This window comes from Filicampus tigris, chromosome 4, assembly GCF_054856515.1.
Source record: "Filicampus tigris isolate MCC_2025a chromosome 4, RoL_Ftig_1.0, whole genome shotgun sequence".
Taxonomy (NCBI): domain Eukaryota; kingdom Metazoa; phylum Chordata; class Actinopteri; order Syngnathiformes; family Syngnathidae; genus Filicampus; species Filicampus tigris.
In genome coordinates this window covers 2707445-2717368 of record NC_141220.1, presented here as the reverse complement: position 1 = coordinate 2717368, position 9924 = coordinate 2707445, and the positions used below count along the sequence as shown (strand labels likewise).

Here is a 9924-nt window from a genome sequence, read left to right as displayed (position 1 = left end):
GAGGCCGGAGCCGGGATCGAACCCACGACCTCTGAACTGTGAGGCGGACGTGCTAACCAGTCTACCCCTGTGCCGACCATGCCGCCTTTAGTTAATTAAAATTCATTTTCAAATGTACTATTATTATTATTATTATTATTATCATTATTATTATTATTATTATTATTATTATTATTATTATTATTATATAGTTTTGTAACACTCAAGACCGCATTTTAAAGGTCTTGCACATGTCTCAGACTCGAATTCCAGAAAACTTGGTCTTGTCTCCATTTCAGACTGGCCGGACAAAGGCTTCCTTTGAGATTGGTGAAGACCAGCAGTGATCTGCTATTATTCAACTTGATCAGTGTTGGGAAAGTTCATTTTCCACAGCAGGGGTGTCAAAGTCAAATGGACGTAGGGCCAAATAACGGGTCCTTCGCGCCTGTTGACAATGTCACACTTCATGATATATATATATATATATATATATATATATATATATATATATATATATATATATATATATATATGTCATGTCATGTCATGTCATCTTCCAAACCGCTTATCCTATATAGGGTCGCGGGGAGTTGCTGGAGCCTATCCCAGCCGTCAATGGGCGAAAGCAGACTACACCCCGAACTGGTCGCCAGCCAGTCGCAGGGCACACATAGACACTGTCACTGAGCGGGAATCGATCCCACGCTGCCCGCACACAACTCAGTCGTGTGTACCACTACACTATCAGCGGACGATATATATATATATATATATATATATATATATATATATATATATATATATATATATATATATATATATATATTTCTTTGCCTAAAATTCCATATACACAAATCCAAATTTAGTCACACAAAACCTCTCTTCGTATTTTTTGAGGCAGAAACCAGACAGTATATAAATTCTATTATGGATTCTAAAAATATGAAAGCGATTAAGACTGTTGCTTTATGTTATTTATTTAGAATTTTTGTTTAAAATCCCCCCAGCTCTTCTTTTTTTTTGTCTTTTCTCTGTGTATTATGTATGTAATAATAACTGTGTTTGGTTTGTTAATGTTAATAAATATATAATAAATAGCTTTAGCCAGTGTTAACTCTGAGTCCATTTGTAGCTGTTCTTTTGCCTTTAATTCCAATGAACATCCTGTCCCTCATAGTTCTATTTTAATCACTCCAAATCCACAGTTTTCTGCAAGTTTGTGTACAGCTGTGATAAATGATTCAGCAGGCTCGCCGCCTTGTTGACATCTGGAGTTGAACTGTGCTTGTTCAAAAATGTTTTCCACTATAATGGTGTTTAAACGCTGGTTTAACTGTTTGGTATTGGTTTTTATTTTCAGGAGTCAATGGCAAAACCACTAAAATGTCATCATCAGCGTCTCCCATTGCATACAGGAGTGAGTTTACCTGGTATTCATCAGTTTTACTGTCCAATGCTGTTGCAATACGAAACCTCTTCTCATGCACTTTGGCCATTCTGCCAGATGTAACAAGATGAATGGCTCTGAGGGAGTTATGTGACCAGAAGTCGCCATTTACTACGTCAGATAATTTGCTATTCAAATCAGCTTACCTTATGGCCACCCACTTCAGGGTTAAACGGTTTGACGAACTGATTGCCACCACATATGTATGTAAGGAGACGAAGTGAGCAAGTCGAGAGTTGTAATGTAACTGCTTTATTTAACAGTGGCCATTATTTATATGTCAATGCCGCGGATGTGAGAGAGGTCAGTCTCTGAACGGATAGGCGGAGACGCCCGGTACAGGGAGCGCTTCCATTGGTCAGCCCTTCAAGTTGCTGATTGGCTCACTGGTTTCCCCAACGCTTCCGCAGCACCGACTTGAACACCATCAGTCCTTGTCTAGTGTGTGGGGAAACAAATCACGCAGGAGCAGTATCATTGATGCTACATGTGAATGTTTAATTGAATCTGGCAGCGCAATTCAATTGAAGTCAATGTAGTTAGCGCAGGCGGGCGCGGTTGTGTGCGGGGTGGTGTGGATGATGCGTTTAGAGCGGTGGGACATGGAGCGCGGCATAGAAAATCCACCCATTCGATGCAGCTAAAACAAATGTTTCCCTCTTCGCCTCTTGGCAGCCAATCAGCATCAGGGAGTAGTTCGTCACACACAGCGTCCTGTACTTTTGGCGGATCTTGTGTTGAGAGTGCAAAATGAAGGAAAAGATTATGGTTGTGGTTTGTGGACATCCCAAGCTATATGACATGGCCAGCTACCACTTCTGGGACCAGAAAAAAAAAGAGACAAGGCTTGGAGAACCGTGAGCGAGTAGCTTGTTTTTCCTGGTATGTTTTTTTCTTTCTTTCTTCAGTTTTTTACAGCTGTTTGCCCATTTTGTCGAGTCGGTTTAGATTAACTTTGGCCGCTTTGCGACCACCTCACACGTATGAGGGGGACGGACTAAAATCCACTTCTGCTCTTGCTTATCCGTCCCTTTTATAAAACCTGTCACCCCCCGTCCTCCGTCCCAAAAATGGGCGTCTGTCCGGGATGGAGGCACGGACCGTTCCGCCCCCGGGACGGAATGCCCAGCTCTGCACATAACAGCCTTCACTACAAAGCATTGTGGGGCATGATGTGACAAGGGTGGTGGTCACGCCGAGCTTGGCAATACCCGCTAGTTCAGATCACCAGGGAGAGCAGTATTTGACAACGCTTGTAGTAATGTACAATACAATATTCATTGGCTGGCCATAGAGATTTGACCAGCAACACTTAAAGTGTCCGAAATAGAATAAAACCAAAAAACACTCGAAAACACTCGCATGCCTCTTGTCTCTAAAAGAAAGGTTGGGGGTGATTGATGTCGTCAGAACGCGAGTTGGCCTCAAGTTGAGCACTGCATAGCTGTCTCTCCAGGTCCTTTGCGACTGTCCTGCATGGGTGTCACGCCACCCACGCCCTAGCTTTGCCTGTTGGGAGACGAAAAGGGAACTGGCGAGCCATCTCTCGTGCAATGACCACGGTCTGTGCCTGGTGTCACAGAGCACTAACTTGCAGTTCGTGTAGTGTTTGAAACTCACAGATTTGTGTCAGAAACTCCAACTCCTGCCATCTGTGTTCCCCAGCCTCCAATAAACAATACTTTCACAGCCGTTGGTGCAACATTGTCCAAGTCGTCCACGTCCTCCTATTCACGAACTCTGACAGTAACGAGAAGAAAAAGAAGTCCTATCCCTCCTGCTTGCTCTCCTTTTAAAGGTGTCTCCTTAATCGCAATTGGCTAATTTGGTCAGCGTGCAGCATCTGATTGGCTGACACCCAGTCGGTTCAGGTGTCTCCAAGCACTTAATTAGGATCAGCTGCTCCAGTTATCTGAGTAGGTATGCTAAAAACACTCAAGCTTGGCCACAACAAAAAAATGGCTATCAACAGTGATAAAAACACATAAAATCAGGTGAGACAGTTCACTGAAAGCAGCATCCTTCTTACACCGACACAATAGGATAATACACAAAGGAACTAAAATATTAAATGTAGAGGATCAAACAACAACTTCAACATTACTTTTTTTTTAGAACTTAAATTTTAGTACGTTTTTTTTTCTAAGAACAACAGAATCTTCATACGATTGTGAACACCCCAAAAAATGTGAATTATGACCGATCTGACGAGTCGAATGCTCATCAGCGATCTTCTCGACCTTTTCAGAAACTATTTTCATTAGTAAAACACAGAACTTCTTGTTTGCCTTCTGCTGCATAGTCATTTGACGCCAAATAAGGCTTTGGAACCTATTATCAGTGTTTGTGGCCCAGTAGCTGATCTCACATGGTGAGAGGGTCCACTTTCATAATTTTCATTGGTGCTGTCATCCACCAAAACTTGCTGGTCAGATGACGGTAGGGAAAACCTGTTTCTCAGTTCAATGCCATGTTTTGTTTGCGTTGTCCGTAAAATGGTTTCCTTTTTCTTGCCGGTGCCAAAGTCCAAGACTGTGTAACAATAAAGAGACGCCAGATCGGGTGAACACAGAGCTCGACCCCCGATCCTCCGCAGCCAGACCCGGAATACACATATTTGGCCCTTTTGAAGTGCCAGCACCCAGCCTTTGGAGCAACCTGACGGAGCCAAAGGAAGTCCAATGCATGGCCTTTCCAATTCAACCCCAGATAGCAAGGATGTGCTACATTAGCAGGAGGTCACAAAAAGGCCAAAACCAGCATAAAGATGCCGGACCCCCTGGGTCTTTATTCAATCAAGCCATCTCTGGCGGAGCTGGCCGAGACATCAGACCCACAGGACACGCCCCCTTCGGCGCCACCACCAAGGAATACGCATTTCAACCTCCAAACGGCACATTTCTAGAGCACGTGCGACCCCTATGGCAAGTGTGAAGATGGACTGACCCGCGTCTGCAACTGGAAACTAATTAAAATGATGTTTTAATTTGCGTCCAATGTGTTCGTGTTGATCTGCCTCCACAGGACATATGAAATGAAAACAACACCCAATGCATGATGTTTGAATTATATTGCACTTGTAGTTGTGTTTGATTTTTGACCACTTGTGCAAGAAATAACCCGCAACAACTTTATTATGTGTTGCATCATTCCGTAATGCGACCGACCTGTTGTTCAGTGATTACAAAAAAAACCCCACAACAACAGGTATTTTAACTTTACTGCTCACGTGTGCCAAGCTCTAAAAAATTATTTTCACAACTTTGGGAAATCGCTTCCCTCGGCCACTGTCCAGACGTGGGGGAAGGATGCAGCCAGCTTTATTAACATGCGGGACGAGAGTAACCGGATCCAAACTCATCAGATGTGGGACACAGAGTATGCTTGTGGGGGACAATGTGGGACGCAGCTGACGCTCGCGACGGACACCAAAAATGCATATGACAAAGCTTGTCAACTGTTCAGTAACACATAATATAATAAACTGTAACAAAATAGGAATTATAGATCTACAAATAACAACACAGAACACAGAATTGCAGTTGTTATTATCTGCAGTTACAAAAATACAACACAAGTTAGTAAAAAGGTAAATCTATGAGACATTAATATCAATAGGACAGGGGCGGAGCCTGACTTGGCTAATGGGTGAGCCTGGAAAAATCAGGGTGGGCCTGAATATTTCTCTCACTGAGCACATTCCTCCTATCCCGACACAACGTATATTCAAATAAAATAACAAAATGAATAATATGAACTTCAGATCTTCCTTAGACAACCACAATTATGCCATTCTTAATATTCAATACAATAAAAAACACAACGAAACACAAATTCAAAAATAATTTCTTAATGAATCTCTCTGGGTGGGCAGTCTATCAATCTGTGTGGGCCTGTGCACACCCAGGCCCACCCATAGTTCCACCCTTGCAATAGAAGCTCACAATAAAGGCTGAAATTATTTCAACAATAATTTCATTTATAATATTTTAACTTTATGTGTGGTGGTACACACGCCTGAGTTGTGTGCGGGCAGCGTGGGATCGATTCCCGCTCAGTGACAGTGTCTATGTGTGCCCTGCGACTGGCTGGCGACCAGTTCGGGGTGTAGTCTGCCTTCGCCCATTGACGGCTGGGATAGGCTCCAGCAACTACCCTGTATAGGATAAGCGGTTTGGAAGATGACATGAGATGACATGACATGACAATAGTCACACTCACACAATAGAACCTTGTCAAATCTCAAGTCAACATGTAGAGCATGAAGTGTAGTAACAATTTACTACAGTAACAAATACAATTCAAAGAGATAAAGTCAGGCTACAACTACTGCAATTCAAATTATTTTCAAATTAAACATCCGCAGCATAAAACGAAATTAAAACAAGTAGTATAAATCAAAACTAGGCAGGCAATAATAACTACAATCAATTCAGTTGTAAACAAACGTGTCCACCATAGCAGCACTATGCACTTCCAGAAGCAAGGAAAGCACTGATGAAACACTTTAGGTTATGTCCATCACAACTCAAGTCTTTCAGTTTTCTCCATAACAGCTACAGCAGCCACAAATTTCACAGAAAGCTTTATCTGACTTGTCTTTCACTGGCTTCACCCACGGACAATGAGTTCCCAGACCTTGTTTTAACTGCATTTCATTTTCTTTACAGTCTTCTTACTTTCCTTAGAGTCCTCCATTTTCATTAATTTATCACAAATTACTGGAACGCGTCGCTAAAATGCTTGTTTTTGGTAGGCGTATCTTTAAAAACAACTATTGCCTGCATGTGCGCCCGGCCGGCTGTTTGATTGACAGCATACCCCTGCCTCTCACAGTCCCGCACACAGTCACACCCGCCTGAACACCATACACGCCCCCCCCCCCCCCCCACACACACACACACACACAGCTCGAGACCCGCGCCCATCATAGCCTCCACTGTGTGTTCTGCTCTCCTCACACAGGCGTTTAATAAAAAACACGCTTTTAGACGTTTGAAAATTGGTGCCGATAAGACAGGCGGGACAGTGAGTCAATTTGCGGGACGCATTAAAAATCAATAAAATGCGGGACAGTCCCGCGCAAATCGGGCCATATGGTCACCCTATGCGGGAACCATATAGAGGCCGTGCAGAATTTCTCACTCTCTTGAACCTCGCTCTTGAAAGAAAACTCTCTTTGAAACCTCTTGGAAAAACTTCTCTCTCTTGAAGAACACTCTCTTGAAAAACGTTTCTGAGACTCACTCTCTGGAGAACCTCCCTTTAACTTCCTACACTTTTTTTTAGGGTGGCTACTAACTCTCCTCTGTCACCAGCCACCCTCTGATCCATCCCGGGTCAGAACATTCGCTCCTTTTTGTTACTTTTTGAGTTGCCCGTCGACCAACCACGGCACACATGGGGACCTTCAAAATTTTGTTTGGTCCGATCCGATGGTTCTAGCATCCACCTAGCCAGCACAGCGCGGCCCCATCCCCAAAAGGTGTGCCACTTCCCTCAAAACGGGAATCACAGCGTGCATCCGGCAAAAAGCTGAAGCGCTCACACGACCAGCGTCTGTGTGCCCGGAACGGGTAGCACCACCTGGTCCGAACCACGCCGCGTGCAGAGCCGCAGAACCTCCGTGGCCGTTGCAATCAATTTTCCTTGGTTGAACGTTGACATTTTTGGACTAGATTTTTCCTTCTTCTTCTTGCTCCCCTTTGACGTCACCCCGCGGCAACGCTTCCTCCCTCCTCGTTTGAGCGACAACAACCAACACCTGTAAGTGCAGCTTACAATTTCCTACAGGGTATACAGTTGGTGCATCATTCAATTGGGAATCAACAGAGCTTTGCACAAGTCAGCTGACCTTAACTTGGTACGCCAGCTCACCCCTCATCACATGCGCCTGCACGCACACCCGCACGCATAACACACACGCACACACGAACGCGCACACACACACACACACATCGTCTGGTCCCCAATGCCCCTTTACTCGCATCCATCCATCCATTATCGATACCGCTTATCCCCACAAGAGTCGCGGGGCATGCTGGAGCCTATCCCAGCTGTCTTCGGGCAGTAGGCGGGGGACACCCTGAATTGGTTGCCAGCCAATTGCAGGGCACACGGAGACAAACATCCGCACTCACAATCACACCTAGGGGCAATTTAGAGTGATCAATTAACCTGTCATGCATGTTTTTGGAATGTGGGAGGAAACCGGAATACCCGGAGAAAACCCACGCAGGCACAGGGAGAACATGCAAACTCCACACAGGGATCGAACCCACGACCTCTGAACTGCGAGGCGGACGTGCTAACCAGTTGTACACCGTGCCGCCCCCTTTACTCACAATCTTTTGATATTCATTTTTCTTCATTTATTTAGACTTGCCTTAGCATAGGATTTCTTTATTGTGTTTCTATTTCTGTTTCTGAACATTGTAATGTGTTTCATCTAGATTTCAATAGGTGTAGAAAATCAATCATTGTCATTTACAGGAACCTAGTGTGAATTGTGTGTGTTTGAGTCAAAGTTTCAATCACTACTCTGGTAAATCGGATTTACATATTTTTAATGTAGCGACTTCATATATTAAGACTGAATTACGAGGACTTTTTCGTCTGTTTTGTGCAAAAAATCAACCCAAAACGGGTGTGGTGCCCCCTAGCGGCGATCTAGACTTAGTGCAGGCATTAACCCCAATCGCCATCCATTTATTAAATTAATATTTAATACTAAACAATCACTACAACTGATTTCTTGGTGTTGATGCGACCTCTTGCATGACACTAATTTGTTCGCGGTCAGGTCTGGCTGTTGGGCGAAAACTCCTCACTTTTGGCTTTGCTCCCAGCAAATTCAAGGGAGGGCTGGTGGATGGAGCTAGGTGTCTGTTAGCATGCTCGTCTCTGTTTGGAGACACTGGTAGCGTAATCTCATTGCCTGATTTTCCGTTCACCTCCACAAACACTTTGCGACGATGCATTTTTGCCTCCAGCACTGCCATCTTCTGAAGGTGTTTGTGGTAGTCTTCTGTGGAGACTGGAGGCATCTTGCTTCTATCCTTGTTGCTACTAGCAATCTTGTGCTAATTAGCAGGCTGTGACGTTATCGTGAGGAGGCAATGGAAAATGTTGAAAAAAATGTCCCCGTCAGCTGTATTAAAAACGAAAAAGTAATACATTCACACAGATGTAAAAAGAATCCAGGAGAAGCACAGAGAGATAAAACAACACAGTTATCAGCAAAAAGAATGCAAGCAAAGCAGGAGCTGAGCAGCAGCGTCTCCACACTATGCAAGCAGGAAGTAGAAGTCGGTGGTTTCTAATAGGTGGTATTGCCAAGCAACATTTCGTCTTCATGTTGCCATGCTGTAATTCATCAGGTAAATGTGGTCACTTTGAAGTGAATAGAGCACACAAAAGGTCACCGCCGGGCCGTTAGAGTCTTACACAATTGTACTTAGTAGTTGTAGCATGTTTTGAAACAGCTGGTTTCGTTTTGTTTTTTATCCTCCTGACAACAAGGAGTTGGGTGGTATACGTGATGAAGGCCATTGTGGCTTTGCAAAGAGAACAAACTTGCTTGTCTCCTCCAGGCAGTAAGTAAGTACCAAACACTATACCATAGTACATTAGAAGAAATAATCATGTGTTGAAAGCAAAATGGACCAATTTCACAAAGTCAAGTTATCAATTATTCACAATATGCAGCTGGAAAGAAAACAGCTTTTCACTTCCTACACATTTCATTATGTTACAGCCCTATTCCAAAATAATTTTTTCTATTCTTCAAACTTCTACTCAGCCCCTAATGTCAGTGTTTGCCATATTAAAAGCCCCACAGAATTTATCACCAAAAGGTAAAGCCACTCTACTACTACAGCACAAGTACGGAGAGACAATGAGAAATGTGAGGTTTGCTGTGGGATGATAGAACTGATAAAATGACAATTTTGCAAATGATGCTAAGGCAATTTAATGCGACCAGAAGTGCGGTAGGCAAGACCATGCAAATAACACAATGTGGACAAGTCGGTATATAGTCTATCATACCAAATGTATTTAAAACATTTTTTAAAATTCAGCATTATGACAATTTTAAATCTTTGATGCAAATTTAAAAAATATGCTTTGTTCCAATATACCGACTTTGTCCACATTGTGTTATTTGCATGGTCTTGCCTACCGCACTACTGGTCACTTTAAATTGCCTTAGGACTCTCATCATCATTTGCAAAATTGTCATTTTATCAGTTCTATCATACCACGGGAAACCTTACATTTCTCATTGTCTCTCCGTACTTGTGCTGTAGTAGTAGAGTGGCTCCACCTATTGGTGATAAATTCCTTATGGGTTTTAATATGGCAAAAGCTGACATTATGGAGAGGGGTCTGACTGCAGATCGCAGACCACGGCACGGAACGCCCCTTTTCGCCAGGGCTCGGAACGCCCCTTCTCGCCAGGGCACGGAATGCCCCTTCTCACCAGGACACGAAAT

General features: G+C 43.6%; 1 long non-coding RNA gene across 1 annotated transcript; it reads right to left on the bottom strand.

Moving 5' to 3' along the window:
• Positions 1-1906: 1906 nt before the first annotated feature.
• Positions 1907-3183, bottom strand: LOC147148104 (uncharacterized). Its single transcript, XR_015086525.1, has 2 exons — positions 3050-3183; positions 1907-2938 (listed from the first exon to the last, which is right to left on the bottom strand). It is a non-coding gene; the product is annotated as an uncharacterized LOC147148104 (long non-coding RNA).
• Positions 3184-9924: the final 6741 nt, after the last annotated feature.